The sequence below is a fragment of the Lepisosteus oculatus genome, chromosome 14, assembly GCF_040954835.1.
Source record: "Lepisosteus oculatus isolate fLepOcu1 chromosome 14, fLepOcu1.hap2, whole genome shotgun sequence".
Taxonomy (NCBI): domain Eukaryota; kingdom Metazoa; phylum Chordata; class Actinopteri; order Semionotiformes; family Lepisosteidae; genus Lepisosteus; species Lepisosteus oculatus.
In genome coordinates, this window is record NC_090709.1 from 21,652,629 (window position 1) to 21,666,971 (window position 14,343).

A 14,343-nucleotide genomic window follows, 5' to 3' on the forward strand; every position below is an offset into this window, starting at 1 on the left:
CTTTCCTGCCATAAACCCCTGTTGCTTAGAAGTCTAATTTTCAGGCAGAACTGACTTAAGTTAACCCTATTTACATCTTGTCTCTTACTTCAGCCCTCTTCCATTTGCTAGTTAAAAGTTGTACAACCCATTTGTATGCGACAAAAGAAGCCAGTCTGTTTCCACCCGGTTTCGAACCGAGGGCCTTTCGCATGCGAGGCGAACATGATAACCACTACACTACGGAAACAGTGGTAAGATGTGCCCAGCGGCCCAGTGCTGAGCTTCGCCAATGCGTTTCAGCTGCTTCCAGTGCCTTTATTGGAGTGCGCTGATGGACCGTGCTCTCTCTCCAGAGACCAGCACGCCTGTCATGGACGGAGCAGGAAAGGCGGTGCCACATTCTACAGCCCTCTCCACGCAATCGGGCTACTGAAGTGGAGAAAATCGCCTCTCCAGAAAGTGCAAATATCATAGAGGTAGAGGTAGGGAGAGAGGAGGAGTACAAATTCAAGCAGAGGCCTGAGTGGAGCACTGTCGTATGGCCCTGACATCAATCCCTCAACTCTCTGCATAAAGCAGTGTCTTATGGCCATAACATCCCACCCCCACCACTCTCAATGGAAAGCACTGTCGTATAACCATGACATCCCACCCCCACCACTCTCTGCATAAAGAAGTGTCGTATGGCCCTGACGCCCACCCCTCCACTCTCTGCATTAAGCTGTGTTGTCAGGCCCTGACATCCCACCTCCGCCACTCTCTGCGTAAAGCAGTATCTTCAGGCCCTGACATCCCACCCCCGCCACTCTCTGTATAAAGCAGTGTCATATGGCCCTGACATCCCACCCCCACCACTCTCTGTGTAAAGAAGTGTCGTATGGCCCTGACACCACCCCTCCACTCTCTGCGTTAAGCTGTGTTTTCAGGCCCTGACATCCCACCTCCTCCATTCTCTGTGTAAAGCAGTGTCATATGGCCCTGACATCCCACCCCCACCACTCTCTGCGGAAAGCACTGTCATATAGCCCTGACACCCACCCCTCCACTCTTTGAATAAAGCAGTGTCGTCAAGCCCTGACATCCCACCCCCGCCATTCTCTACGTAAAGAAGTGTCATATGGCCCTGACACCCACCCATCCACTCTCTGCGTTAAGCTGTGTTGTCAGGCCCTGACATCCCACCTCCGCCACTCTCTGTGTAAAGCACTGTCGTATGGCCCTGACATCACACCCCCACCACTCTCTGCGTGAAGCACAGTCATATAGCCCTGACGACCACCCCTCCATTCTTTGCATAAAGCAGTGACGTCAAGCCCTGACATCCCACCTCCGCCACTCTCTACGTTAACCCCTGTTAACTCGCTTGCTGAATGATCTCTCAAGAAATCCCTGGTGAGATTCAACAGGTGTTTTCTTCAACAGCCACTAAAAGTCTGATGACCTTCTCTGGATTTCCTGAATATGATGTAAAATTAGTTCAAATCATTTGGTAGTTAACAGAACAAAATGCTTTGGAGGTACATTTAAAACAGCAGAGCAACACTGTAGCACTTCGTGTGTGACTGAGTTTAATTGTGTAAACCTGTCTCTCTATGAACACGAGCAAAGAGTTCTCACTCAACAGAAGATTGCGATGTGAGCACAATAATGTAAGACATCTGGTGATGCCAGGGATTGAACTCGGAACTTCATACATGAAAACCATTGAACTACATCCCCTATGGCACAGATGGTGGAACTGACTTAAAGATGTGCATATGTTCACTGACCACAATCCACCCTTCATGAATAATTGAAATGAATAATTTATTTTTATATCCAGTCACATGGGCGACGGTGGTTGATTCTTCAATGGGGGAGAGCGTTTTTCTACCTCCTTACTCGACTGTCTTTCAATTATGTTTTCCTTGAAATCTTTTTGCATCTTTTAAGTGCTTGCGATTAAATTACGCATAGAAAAACAGCAGTACAGTTGATGTTCATGGACCGATGCACACAACTCCAGTGATAAAGCCCTGTCTGTAAATATTGTAGAAGAACGTTAAAGGGCGAAACAACGCTCCAACCACGGGAATGGTAACAAGAAGGATCGTGTTCTTATTTAATATGTGCTTTTGAATTGCCTTGTCAATACACACAGGCTTTAGAGATGGACAAATAATTTACAGTGGTGTTTGTAAACAAAGATGGAACATGTTTTTTTCTATACCAGGAAGAAAGGAGCAGACTCTTAAACTTTAAGAGACAGAAACAATACCTCATCACAGCTAACACTAATTAAAACAACATCACAACAGAAGAGTGAAGCCTTGGGTGAATCAAATTAGTTTTCATTGGTCGTCTGTGTCTTCAAAACTTTGTAGGTGAGAGAGAGGATTGCGAAAATGTGCGGGTGCTTCTTAGAAGTGTGTTGGTAGTACAGGTGACTTCCAAATAATTGAGCCGGGTTTTAATCCCGGCCAGTGCATCCCCAAACCTTTTCAAGATAATCATTTATCCGGTAGCACATCTCCTGAAACTAACATTCGAGGTAGGAAGCGTGCTCTTAAACACCAAAACACTCAAAAAGGAAGAAGCAGATCTCTGTACACAAGACAGTAGTGCGATATTAGAATTTCTGAGTTCTTGATGGATTCAGGCTCCTTCTCAGAGGTCCTTGCTCGCCAAATAACTTTACATCTGAGGAAGAGCACCACGGAAAAAAAACCCAACTCAACAAGCGAGCGTGTTGGTTGCTCTTGCTCTTAATGCAAGGAGCTGTTTTTTTTCCTTGCAATAATCATTATTAACCAAAAACAGCAGCACAGGTAAGTCGCATTTGTGATTATGTCACTTCTCTGCTTCAGCAAGGTCAATAAAAGACTCTGAAAGTAGTAAAGCAAAACTGAACTCAAAATCATATTAGGAATTCTGAGCGATATCTCCATACAGGTAATCCAATAAGAACGTTTAAATATTTGAATATAATCTCTCTATATATTTCGCTGCTTTTTACCCGGAGTAAAACTATTGGATTGAAGGAATGCTAACCGCTGGGTTAAAATGTATAGTTGTTATTTGGAGAAATCTGTAAACTCGTGATCTTATATGTTTTAAAAGACAGGACAGGGAAAAACGACAGTGCTGATTATTTTCCAGAGACAGAGCACTGATGACCTCTCCGAGCTGATTGATAAAGCCCACCCAGTGGATACTCTAGCAGAACGTAAAAGAACATTCACCTTTGTATCCAAAGAAACGACAGGAACAACATCAGGAAGCACAATCAATTCCCCTTTTAAATCTTTCCTGTAAGGTATGCTATGTGAATTCATGAAGTTAATCCTCTGATCTCTTTTGATCACGAACAAAGTATTTCTGATGGAGCGCTATGTTCAAAGATTTAATAAGCTTTACCCCTGCCAACGATTCGGCGTGAAGAATTAAAAGTTTCACAGACAAAAGCAGCTCACCACCACAGCCAATATTAAATGTACTTGCCGGTACACTATCATGTGCACTGCCTCAAAAGTGATCTCAGCAGACGTTGTTCCCTACATAAAGCTGAACGTGCCAAAGAGAATTTCTATTGAGAAAAAATATTTTTTCTGCCTTGATGTTAAGCCTGTCTTTTAGAAAGTCTATCTCTAAACACCTCCCACAGCCTAACAAAAAGCGCTTTTACTGATTGTATTGCAGGTCTTAAAACATTAATATTTGGCAGCAGTGGGATTCAAACCCACGCCCCCAGAGAGACTGGAGCCTAAATCCAGTACCTTAGACCACTCAGCCACGCTACCTTCCTTCATACCCATCTTCACATTGCTGGCTTGGACTAGGGGGGGCTTCAGCTCTTGTCGTCAGATCTAATGATATCATGACATGTGGAAGTGACTGCACCTTCATCTTCCGAGATGCTTTCAATAACACAAACGCTACTTTCACTGGCACAAACACAGCAATAATGAAGGTGGTGGGATTCATCCTTTGTGCTGTTTGTAGGGGTGTAACTCTACGGTGATCTGCTGACTTGAAGAGCAAAAATCAAAATCCTCTGCTATTACTGTTGCTTTTTTCATAGTTTCTTCAAATCCTTCATTTGAACGTAGATTTTGAAGGATATTGATGATAATACCACATAAATTGTGGTTTTCTTGTGATCGCCAATTTTATTCAAATAACAGCCTTTTTTACAGTTCCTTGCGTGTTTCACAAGGTATAATAGCCCCCTTCGCATCCTCAGCTAACATATTTTAAAATTACAATAGCTTATACAGCATGCATGTTTACATTTATATTAAAATTAAAGTAAATATACAAGAATACATACAGTGCTAACCCAATAATTTTTGTCAGGTTCTGCAACAAATCTGCGTTGTTATTTTAACATGTTTTAGCTGAGGGTGCAACAGGAGTATAAATGAATTTTCCCGCCAGCCATTCAAAGACCAAATTCCATGAGTGAACATTATTTTCTCAGATGTTGCCGGCATTGGACTTTGCCGGTGGTATTGAATTATGTCCACAACTGTTGTAGTAGTTCCTTCTTGAAATTCGACACGTGCAAAGCACTCGTAATATCATAGGTGTTAAAGTTCGCTGAGTCTATTCGAGTCATGGTGTGTATCCCTGCCTATCATTGGGAGACGGGTAACTTTTTTACACTCAGATTCCAATCTTCAATGCTTTGTGTGAGAGCTTACATAACTTTCATTTTCTCACAATTTCTGACGATTGTTCCAAAGGGGCACCCTGTCAATTCCGAATACTTTTCAAAAATCTGCCTGCATGTTTGATTATTGTCATTTCACTTAGAAAAAGTTCAATATTGATCATAACTAAAGAAAAAAATGATCACGAACAAAAAAGGGATAAAGATGCAAGTCGATCTTGAATCAGAGCTGGGTGAAATGGGCTTCTGTTCTGATATGGTTGTATGAGAAACAGGAGGAATCGCCAATCTCCTATAGAACATGAGTTGAATCAGGAGTGAGACATTTAGTATACTCGTGCATATGTCAACGCCTGACCTACATCGTAAAACTAACATTAAGTTGTCAGAGACATTCATTTATATACAAACAAGAGACAGACCAAGTAATAATTCTACATTAGTTCAGGTGGGTAAACCTGAACTAACTAACTAATAAACCTTTTAATAATTCTACATTAACGTGTCCTACATTGATCAGACTAATTGACATGGTCTGATTCAGAGCCTGTGCAGTTCGTGCTAATTACAACAAGGACAGTTCTGATCCCTCATCACCGAACTGAACACAAGTTCAGCTGTTCTCCAGTTTTGTTACGCATGGTTTTTCATTGCAATTGAGTTCAGAGCTGGAGCTGATCTCCAGACAGTACAGTGTTTTGGGTAAGTTGTCGAAATTCGCATGAGGCTGCAGACAACTTACCCAAAGTGTTTTCTATAGCTTTCAGGTGGAGTTCATTTATATAAAACAACGTAAGTGGTATAAACGCAACAAGCCAGACGGCAGTCCAACTTATAATTTTCTGACGCGAGGCCTGACGCGTTATTCATTATGCCACTGACCCTGCTATTGTAGTGCTAAAAAACACGTTTTCTACATTTATGTCTGTTCACTCTAAAAACTCTAAAAAGGACAAAGGGTTTGTGTGTCCCGCTAAAATTCCGCTTCATTTCGAATGCAAATAAAAACCGTTTTGTTCCAAGAAATCATAGATTTGTCACATCCTTCATACTATACTTCTCTCTTGTATTAGTAAAGCATTTTGATTTAAACTGAACAATATATGAAAGGTTTCATCTATACACTTACACATAATAAGTATACGAATAAATACTCGGAAGAAGCCGCAGCTCAGGTATTAGAGAGATTTAAAATCGGATCGGAGGATTTAGAGTCCAGACTGCAAACCAACAGCTTACACAGGTCTTTTATAGAACCCTTTTGATTTCCTCTTCTTTGTCCCTGTGATGTCATTGTCCTGCTCGCAGCCGAGCCCGACACACGTCTGGTTTCTGTCGCTTGACGCACACCCTGCAGTCCATGCGGGTCCTAATACCCCAATACAATGAAGGGGACACTAAACTGTAAACAGGTGCCGTCCTTCGGCTGAGACGTAAAACCGAGGTCCTGACTCTCTGTGATCATTCAGGAGAATGGTGGTGGTGGAGGGGAGTCCCCATTACCTGTAAAGCGCATTGAGTGGAGTATCCAGAACAGCGCTATATAAGTGTGCGTAATAATAATAATAATAATAATAATAATAATTATTATTATTATAATTGTAATGTAAAATGCAATAAAAAAATATCAAACTTTGATTCAAAATAGATTAATGTAAAAACTGATAAAGCTAATGCTTTTTTCAGGGCTATAGCTGTAGCTGCGAGAAGGTTAAAAGCGCACAAGTGATCTGTCTTTCGTCAAAGTAATTGCCAGAGCAGTAAGACGCAGAGCACCATCCAGCAGCTGTAGACGATGTTCGGGGAAGAGCTAATTCTGTTTTTAGCACAGGGAGTGAGAATGAGCTCAGTCCGGCTCCGAGCAGAATCCATCCTGGTTTGGTTACAGTGCGCCTGAGGATCTTTGGATCGCAACGTAAAAAAAACAATTGCTCACATCGTGTGACTTCCACGACAGGAAGGAAAGATATCACTTAAAAAAATCAGAACTGAAGATTTGGATCCTGGGCCTCAATTTGATCAAATTATTAAAATAATAATTATTAAAATATCAAATTGTGTTTCTGCAACATTTCGTGCACAGTACGCCATTTTTATCTAAAAATAAAACAACAGTCACAACGAGAGCTTATACGCAGTCTGGGGTATATTCCCCTTTTATATTTTTGCCACTTTATATCGAACCTGTTATACTCCCAGAAGTGCACAGTAGCTTGTACAAATGTACAATTCACCACTGGTATAAACAGATGTGTGCCCTGTTTGCCTTTGTAAGCATTTGTTTAAAAAATAAGTTCACAATACGATAAAAACACAGAAAGCACAAACTTCATAATACAACGATACAAAATCAATACCAAATCATTATGCCAATTAAGTACCTATCCTTTGAAAACAGAGAACACCTTTATATCTACAAAAAACTTGACATTTGTATGTATTTTTGAATTACAAAGCAGACAGAGTAGTCCCTTAATTCAAAGATCGGATCTTGGCCAAAACAAGACAATCAGACGTGGGCTGAATTCGGAACAGGAACCTCTACTTCGTCGTTTATTGAACTTTTGATAAATGTCTGAATGAAACAGATTCGCTTTTTTAACTCTTTGATTAAAGTACACAAAAAGCACCTTCCTTCGAGCCGGAATCGAACCAGCGACCTTAAGATTCCCGAATGACTCTACTACAGTCCTCCGCTCTACCAACTGAGCTATCGAAGGGATGTCAAGCAATGCCCCCTAGCACATACTGCCCAATGTAGTGAAATGTTCCGGGTGATTTAAATCCCACTTCGACATCAAGTTTCCAACTCGTTTCCTTAGTCTTGTTTACCTTGAATTTAAGCCACGAACCAGGATTCTACTGTATAAACTTCCAGGGATATTACAAAATGTTTGATGGGGCATCAATCATTCCAGGCGGAAATTGACTCCTTTTTTTTCTCGAGGGATCATATTAAACATGTCATTAGTATCGAGAGGAGGATCACCATGAGACACAAAACAAATAGTTTCTTTCTGTCTTTATTAGAAAGTAGCGTTTGTGCTACATTAATAATATTTTCGTGGAAATAAAGAAGTTTCGAAATGTGGTTTTGAGTTAAATATTAGCGTGTTCATGTAATTAGTTTGTGTTTGTCATTACTATATATATATATTGCCATGTTACTAGAATTTGTAACTGAAGTTTACTAGTTGTGTTTTTTATGATGGTTAGACATTTGTTGATTACAATATTGTATATAATGTATAATTTGAACTACATATTTTTCAGGTGTGAATAGTTGTATATTTTAAGAATAAATTTCTAAAATAAATCATTGGCTTTATTTACTAGTTTCTACACCTATAAAAATCTTTCTTTGATGTATAATAGACCTTTAACTATATATGTATAGTAGTCTTCTAAATTTATCCGTATAATAGAACTACAACCATTTATGTATAATAAACATATAATCAATTTCATTCTAGACCAGTTACGGAGCACAGTTACACGTCTGGTATGCGTTCAATAGTCGTATATTCTACATCTTTTGCCCACTGGGATGTGCCGATTTTAACTTGGCAAACCAAGATACACATTTTCTAATGAAACCTTAATTAAAAGACAGTTTGTTTCTCGAAAGCGTGTTATGTAAAAAAAGAGAAAAACGAAAATATATGGATGGTAATCTTTCAAAGCTGAAGATTTTACTTTTGAAAAATTGACATTTTATGTACTGTATGCAGATGCATTCGCTGGTTTTAGAACTTTGCTGTACTTCCTGAATCATTTTCAGTATTATAAAGTGGGTGTAGATTTTTCTTTCAGGTTAGGACGCGAGTGTGTACATGTGTTTGATTTTCGTTTCACTGATTCTCATTGAAGATTTGGGAATTAACGACGAAAGAATCAGTTGCCTCGGAAAGCAGAAGGTTTGGTTCTCAACGATATTGAAGACACGCCCATGTAGAGCAGCGGGTGATGATTTGTGCTATAAAAGACCAAGTGCTCAAAGTGACGTCTGCGTTTACCGTTTAGACTTTTCATCTCGGGCGCACTTTTAGAAAGCAAAGATAGAGCAGTTGTGTTGAATCACATTATAGCAGCGGAAGCGTGCTGGGCCCATAACCCAGAGGTCGATGGATCGAAACCATCCTCTGCTATGTACACTCTATGCACGATTGATAAGCATACCATCAGTTTAATGAAGTGCATTAAAACTGTTTTTTTCTCTCGTGTGTATGAAAGCTTCACACTTAAGGTACTATTTCATCTTTACCAATAGCAGATGCCCAAATGTATCTTTGGTTGTTCTGCGATCCTTCATAGCTTCCTCAATTCCTTCAAATGAACATCCATATCAAAGCAATTATGTATATATATATTACAATTAAGGTACATATTAAAAATATCAACGCACATTTGTATAATGCTCATTTAATAATGATTGTCAAGGATTGTCAAGTTCTCCAACAAATCTGTGTTCTAATTTTAAAATATTTTTGCTAAGGATACAACGGGTGTATAAATGAATTCTCCCAACAGCCAGTTAAAGAAAAATTCCACACGTGAAGATGGTTTTCTTGGACATTGACTTAGGTACTTATTTGTTTACTTGTTGTAGTTGCACACGAGTAAAACACAAAGATTTCCTGCCACATTCAAGAGGGTTTGCGAAGAAATCCCTTCAATTTTTAGCGGAGATTTTGTTTACATCATCACAATCTGAAGCACGTCCCTGAGTACGTTTGACCCACCAGCCCTTTGTTTAACAGCTGCACAGGGACACATTCCCGTTGCTTTTCACAACTCACATGTTTGTAGTTAAAGAAAATAAAATACTGTCATTTTCCTGCCAGCTGGCAGTATTTCTTCTGCACTGACTAAGAGTAACCAAGAAGTTCATTTCATCTTTCGCAGGCTGTAATCTACAGAAAAGGAAGTGAATACTTGTATTAAGCTAAATCAAGCCGACGGAGTTGCACTGCTGTTGTTTTTCTCCACTTTTCGTTAAAAGGAGAAAAAATCACTGGCATTTTTTGGAAGCATTTCTTCTGTCCTGAGAAGCAAGATTTGTATTTTATCTTTCAGAAGTTGTATGAATTTCTTGAAGTTCAGAAACAACTTGTTCCAGAAAAGAAATTAACACTTGCTTCAAAGTAAATCAAGACGTCGGTGTCTCTTGCTGTGTGTGCTCTTATCTGTCCATCTCTCTATCCTCTTCTCTCTGGCAGTCTGTGTAGAGTATCTGAAGGGGATGTAACACCACTTGGAAAAGAAAAAAATTCTCAGGAAAATTCTCAGGCAGAATAAAAAATCATTATTCTCTTCTCAGTGAGATTCACAGCTCAGACTCACACTCAGACAGGATCTCAACTCCGTACTGCTCTCTATCCTCACAATCCAGAACCAGAAGATATTCAGACAATCAGTGCTGCTACATGAACAATATCAGACAGAACAGCCTGGACTCATGTCACATTTCCCCCTTTTATCTTTCCTCCCAGCCCTCTTAGAGACATAGAAGAGCTCCTGGTTCTCCTCTCTGTGAACTGGGCTCAGGGGTCACTGATCTGGCAGTTGTGGGCTCTGTTCCAGGTCGAAAGCAAGAAGGATCTATTAACGCTTTCCAGGACTTCCAAACTCTTCAGTATTACTTTCTTTACTGTATGTCAGCCTCCCAAAATGTTTATAAATGTTTTATGAGTGTGGAATTATCTTATTATTTATATACAGTATTTATGTAATAAACAACAGTAGTGACACTATGATCGGTATATTGATTATTTGTAGCCTATGGTCCGATGGTCGTGTCTACAATAGTGACCATTTGACCAGTCTGTAGCTCTGAGCAGTGGGACTCAGATCACACAGAAGACCCGCCTGTGTGTGATTCCATACCAGCCCTGGGATTCAGCTACTCTCACAAATGTCTCACAGACCGTCTTATAAATTTACAATTAGATGAAGTCATGTAACAGTTTTACAGATAATTTAAATAATCAGACAGCAGTTTTGGCAGTGGATACATCTCCACATGGGAGAAAGGAACTGAAATATATGTGCTCACTGTAAAGTAGGAAGAGGTGGTCAGACAAGCAAAACAACTTTGCAGATAATGTGAAGTGACATTGTTTTGTGTCAATCAGCTCACAGATTTCGCTTCATGTGCCTTAAGCTGTGCAATTTGTATGGTTGTTGAATGAGATTGATTTCTTCACAAGCCCAGTCAATTGACAGTGGAGAGCTTGCCGACACACACCTTCATGAAGACTCTCTTCATTGTCAAGTCGCCTCCTTTGCATACAATAGTAGCACCGACACTAAGAGAAAGGATGAGAAATAGCGTTTATCAAGCGATTGCAGTGTTTGTTTGACTGAGGATCCTTGTGTGCTGAACTGGCCTCTGGAGAAGTGTAGTGCAGTAAAACAGAAGGTTTGTGTCACTCAAGATTGTTACAGAACAGAACAATACAATTACAATACTTTTATGAGAGTAAATATTACTGGTGCATCACAGTTCTTATAATGGTGAAAACAGGAGCACCTTCTCTACATTTTTGACTGAAGTATTTAAATGGAAAGAAATACTATCACTATGCAATTCATAAATGCAATTGACCTCCTCTAAATGTTCTAGTTTGATGAAACAATGTATGGAATTAGGTGACAATATCGGAATTCATTCAAATGCTCAGGATTAATTTTCAGCAACAAAAAAAGTGCTCGGAAATATTTTACAAGAATGAAACCTTACATTCACCTAAATAAACATTCACCATCTACATTAGCAGAGAACAGTAGGACAGAAGGTTAGTGTCACTGGACACTGCATCAGAGAGGCCGATCTCTTCTCCCTCATTATGCAGGCTTACCCACTCATGATGAACTGTCCTCCAGCGATACTCAGCTGCCATCATCGACTCAGACATGATGTTCATGTACATATTATACCTTAATATGGCACTGCGTTACAATAATTTGATCAAAACAACTGGTGAAAAAAAAGATAAAGACTTTGTCCAAAAAAGAAGCATTTATACCTTTCCTCTCCTACCAGCCATTACAAGTCACCTAGTTTTTAATTTAGAGCTAGATTAAAGCTCTAGTCTCTTTGGGGGTGTGAGTTGGAATCCCACTGCTGCCAAATAAGAAGCAAAAAACACACATTTGCTGCAGAAGTAACAGGAGAATTTGTGCCATTCAGCCTCATAGCGTGATGTCATTTTCTCAGGCTCATTTTTAGATGCTTGTGATCGAATCTATGATTCTTATGAGTGTGCCCTCCATAAAGGTAGCACAGATATAACGTGCCAAGTTTTCAGAGAATCGCATTAAATACAGGTCAGAAGAAGGCGACAAAGTGTCCGCTAGGCAGTTCAGCTATTTCAACAGTGTTCTCTGTTGTTTAGGTCCAGAATGACACCCGTTACAACCAGGAAACACACAGTGTCAGGCATCAAAAAGACTTCCCAAAACCCTGATCCTCTCCTTGATCCGGTGATGGCATCCAGACATTTCCTGCAACAAAGCCAGGATACGGTCTTCAACAACACGAGTGAAAGGCTAATTCCCAGCTTTTGCAATCCTTTGCAAAGAAGGACCGCATGTGCTCAGTGTTAAATGCGCTGTTCATTATTATTATTAATAATAATAATCTATACATTATATAGTGCCTTTAAAGGTGGCTTTTCAAAGTGCTTTACAGAATGAAACCAATAAAGTTAAAAAATACACAAGATAAGCAGGATGAGAATACACAGTTAGAGGAGACAATAGGTGGTGGTATTAAATACAGTAGGAACGGAGGGGTAAAGAATAGTTCATTAAAGGCTCTTCTAAAGAAGAGGGTTTTGAGTCTGGATTTGAAGGAGTTTAGAGAAGGTGACTCTCTGATATCCTTGGGAATAAAGATCCAGAGCTTTGGTACAAAACAGGAGAAGGCCCTGTCACCCATAGAGTGTAGATGGACTGGGGGACAGATAGGAGACCAGAATTAGAAGAGCGAAGGTTGTGAGGTGGGGAGTAGGGCGATAACCCAGACAGGTACTGTGGTGTCAAGCCATGGAGAGCCTTATAGGTGAGCATGAGGATTTTGAAGTTGACAGGAAGCCAGTGCAAGGAGTCCAGGACAGGAGTAATGTGATCACAGTCCAGTGCTAATTTCTTTCTTGTGGCTGCTGGTTCATTTTCAACTGTGGACTCTTAAGAAGTCCTTTATTTGACTTGATCAACACTGATCCCTAGAGGATTTTGAAAGGTTGAATCAAAATGATACATGACTCTGGTGGGACTCGAACCCACAACCTTTGAACGACTTCATTCTATCAAAGCCTAGAAGTCCAATGCGCTCTCCATTGCGCCACAGAGCCAACCGATGCATCGCTATATAAAACAGCTACAGAAAGCTGTAACTCATGCTTCTCCCGTTGTCTTTAAATTAAGCTCCATAAATATTGACAATGAGTGGCCTGTTGTCTACGAATAGATACCGCTGGGATTCACACCCAGGGTCTCCTGGTTTTTAGTGAGGCGTCTTAACCAGCTAAGCCATGGTGCCAAACCTGCTAAATGTTATCCACAACTTCAACCACCTGTGAGAAACGGGCAACTGCAGTGTTACGCCTGCTGGCTCAACAGATAATCCTTTTCGAAGTTTAAGGAGAGGATTTCTTTGTCAATTCAATTAAACATTTTAGAAATGCTGAACGATTGATGTGTTTCACGCGCAGAAATATTTTATCGTTACGTACTTTTTCTGTGCAGTAAGTTCTCCTTCAACTCCGCCCAACAACAGAGGTCGTTTTTAATACAGGAGTAAAGGCACACTGCACATCAGCAAAACATCCCGTACAGGTTTAGGGAGAGCGACATCAGTGATTGGAAGGTTGGAAGTTTCGGGTCACTTTTTTATTATAGATTCAAGCAGCCCTGAATACCTTTTCAAGAAACATTTCAGAATCCCAGTCACGTCCAGTATGATTGCTACACAGGTCTACAGTATACAATCAGAATACTGTTTGTGCATTATATAAAACACACCGCCCAAAGCATTTCTAAAACAGGAATTACATGTTTCTGAATGGCCCTCCTTTATAAATAAAATAAAAGGTCTGAAGCCTGCTCCAAAGAAGCACTTTATTCAGAGCTGACAAAGATGTGATAGGAAACATCTCGGAAAATGAAGATGCAGTCATTTCCACGCGTCGCACAACAAGAGCTGAACCCACCCGACGTTCTCAAGAGAGTAAGGTGTAAGGAGTGTGGCTGGGTGGTCTAAGTGCTGGGTTTGTGCTCCATTTTCTTCGCTGGGTTAGGTTTGAATCTTGCCACTGCTAAGTGTTGGTGGGTTAAGACCTTCCTTCTATTGTGACGTCAATGGGTAAAAGCTTTGCTTGACAGTCTGTCGAGAGACTGAACTAGGTGTTTCAAGATAGTCTTTGTCAGCTTAACATCAAGGCATAAAAAAACCTCATTTTGTGTTCCCAACAGCAATGCTCTTTGGTCCCTTCAGCATTATGCAGGGAACAACATCTGCCGTGATCACTTTTGAGTCAGTGTGAATCGTAGTGTGCCGCAATTGTTTTTAAAATTGGTTCTGTAGTGTAAGAAAAACTGGCCGTTCAGGGACGCCAAATATGTAACTGTAGTGGCTCTCTGAAGGCACCAGTTCTGTAGGGTTTGGGCATTTACTGAGACAATTATTTATTGTAGCAGTAAATCAC

General features: G+C 40.3%; 1 protein-coding gene and 4 non-coding genes across 5 annotated transcripts in view; all 5 read right to left on the minus strand.

The window, feature by feature from the left end:
• LOC138242777 (zinc finger protein 271-like) overlaps window positions 1-14,343 on the minus strand; it is a 362,720-nt gene that overhangs the window by 156,040 nt on the left and 192,337 nt on the right. The window lies entirely within an intron of this gene.
• trnaa-cgc (transfer RNA alanine (anticodon CGC)) lies at window positions 157-229 on the minus strand. The gene has a single exon. It is a non-coding gene; the product is annotated as a tRNA-Ala (tRNA).
• trnal-uag (transfer RNA leucine (anticodon UAG)) lies at window positions 3,680-3,761 on the minus strand. Its single transcript has one exon. It is a non-coding gene; the product is annotated as a tRNA-Leu (tRNA).
• trnay-gua (transfer RNA tyrosine (anticodon GUA)) lies at window positions 7,266-7,353 on the minus strand. The gene is given in 2 exon segments: window positions 7,266-7,301; window positions 7,317-7,353. It is a non-coding gene; the product is annotated as a tRNA-Tyr (tRNA).
• On the minus strand, window positions 12,898-12,990 carry trnar-ucu (transfer RNA arginine (anticodon UCU)). Its single transcript has 2 exons — window positions 12,954-12,990; window positions 12,898-12,933 (listed from the first exon to the last, which is right to left on the minus strand). It is a non-coding gene; the product is annotated as a tRNA-Arg (tRNA).